The sequence below is a fragment of the Cynocephalus volans genome, chromosome 3, assembly GCF_027409185.1.
Source record: "Cynocephalus volans isolate mCynVol1 chromosome 3, mCynVol1.pri, whole genome shotgun sequence".
Taxonomy (NCBI): domain Eukaryota; kingdom Metazoa; phylum Chordata; class Mammalia; order Dermoptera; family Cynocephalidae; genus Cynocephalus; species Cynocephalus volans.
The window spans coordinates 13,832,139-13,834,330 of NC_084462.1; positions in this window are offsets into that span (position 1 = coordinate 13,832,139).

Below are 2,192 nucleotides of genomic sequence, written 5' to 3' on the forward strand. Positions count from 1 at the left end.
ACTGTCTCCTAATGGTCCCATCAGTCAGTGTTCAGACCTCAGCAAAAACAAGCAGGTGAGCAGAGAGATGCAATATAAGTTCAGAATCTGGATCATAGGGCCCCAAGCACTCCCAGCCAAGCAATTTCCCTGGGATCCTCCAGACTGTGCCTTCCAGGCACAACGAAACATGACCTCAACCTTCACTCTTGGCAAGAGGGCAGACTAGAGGTGCCCAACACGTGATCTTCCTGCAGGAAGTAACCAGAGCAAGGAATGGACAGCTAAGTACAGCAGAGAGCATTACTGGGAGAGGATGCAAGTACAGCAGAAGCCTCGTGAGAAAGAGGCACACAGCTTCAGTCACTGCCATGTCTCTGACACGAAGATCAGCCAGGAGGAATTCCTCCTTTCAGCAGAATTTGTTCACCTGTGTTACTTTCCAGCAGGAACTCCACTCCTGCTCCTGCCCCAGTCCACCCCCGCACCACCACAGTTGCCTGTGCCATTGTCTAGTCTCAGAGCCATGGCCTTTCTTCCTGCACAGGAGTTCATCCTGTGCAGCGCACCCCACCATGCGGCCCACATGGACAACATGGCCCAGCCAAGCTGCTTGTATGGCATGGGCCACCTGCATGGCTCCAGCCTTTCTGCCTCCCACATGGCTCCAGATGTCCATGTGATCCCAGTACCCTGGCCTCCAGAATGACCCCACTTGCCTGCCTGGGCCCAGTCACCCAGCCACCCATGTGGCCACACCTGCCAGCATGGGCCCTACCATCTGGCTACTTGTATGGCCACAGTCTTCCACATGGCCCTACCTGCTGGCATGGACCCAGCCACCCAGCTTGCGGAATGGCTCCAGCCACCCTGGCTGCCCACACACGATCCAGACATCAAGCCACCCATGCAATCCCAGCTGCCACAGCTGCCTGTGCAGCCCCACCTGCATGTTTGGGCCCAGCTATGCACATAGCACCAGCCACAGACATAACTGCTGATGCCCCCTGGAACTAACGAGTCTAACTGGAACCAAGACTAAAACACCCCACCCAACAGGTGATACATAGTAAATCCACAGGAGGGAGTCCCTCTCCTCAAAAGCCACCCCAGAGAAATACAAAAAGCAACCACATTACCAGTTGACTACAAATCAATGTAGGGATACTAGAAATACAAAAACAAGAAAATATGACACACCAAAAAAATACTATAATTCTCAAATACCAGGCCCCAAACAACAGGAAACCCTTGAAATGTCTGAAAAGGAATTCTGAGTAACAGTCTTAAGGAAACTCAGCGAAATACAAGAAGACTCATTTAGACAACACAATGAAATGAGCAAAGCAATCCAGGACATGACGGAGGAAATTTACAAAGAGATAAACACCATAAAAAAGAATGTAGCAGAACTCCTGGAACTGAAAGACTCATTCCGTGAAATAAAAACTACAATTGATAGCATAAGCAGCAGGCTAGAGCAAGCAGAAGAAAGAATTTCTGATGTCAAAGACAGTCATTTTGAAATAATGCAAGCAGATAAAAAAAGAAAAAAGAATTTTTAAAAAATGAAGAAAATCTAAGAGTGCTAGCAGATAACCATAAGTGCACAAACATCTGAATCATGGTTGTTCCAGAAGGGAAAATGAAAGGAAAAGCCATTAAAAACATATTCAATGAAATAATAGCAAAAAACTTCCCAGGTATTGGTAGACATACAGACTTCCAGATCCAAAAGGATCAAAGATTCCCAAACAAATTCAATTCAAAGGGATTGTCTCCAAAACACACTGCAGTCATACTGTCAAAAGTCAGAGACAAGGAGAGAATCCAAAAAACAGCAAGAGAAAAGCATCAAGTCACCTATGAGGGAGACCCCCTCAGACTAACAGCAAACTTCGTAGCAGAAATTCTGCAGGCTAGAAGAGAATGGGATGATATATTTAAAGTACTAAAAGAAAAAACTGCCAGCCAAGAATACTATACCCAGCAAGGCTATCCTTCAGAAATTAAGGGGAAATAGTGTATTTCCCAGACAAACAAAAGCTTCAGGACTTCACCACCACACAACCAGCTCTTCAAGAAATCTATAAGGGACTTGTGCACCTGGAATTCCAAAAACAATAATCACCACTATGAATACACAAGAAAGAACCAACATCACTGATAGAGCAGATATGCAAACAAGAAAGAGGAGGAAACTATACCATACC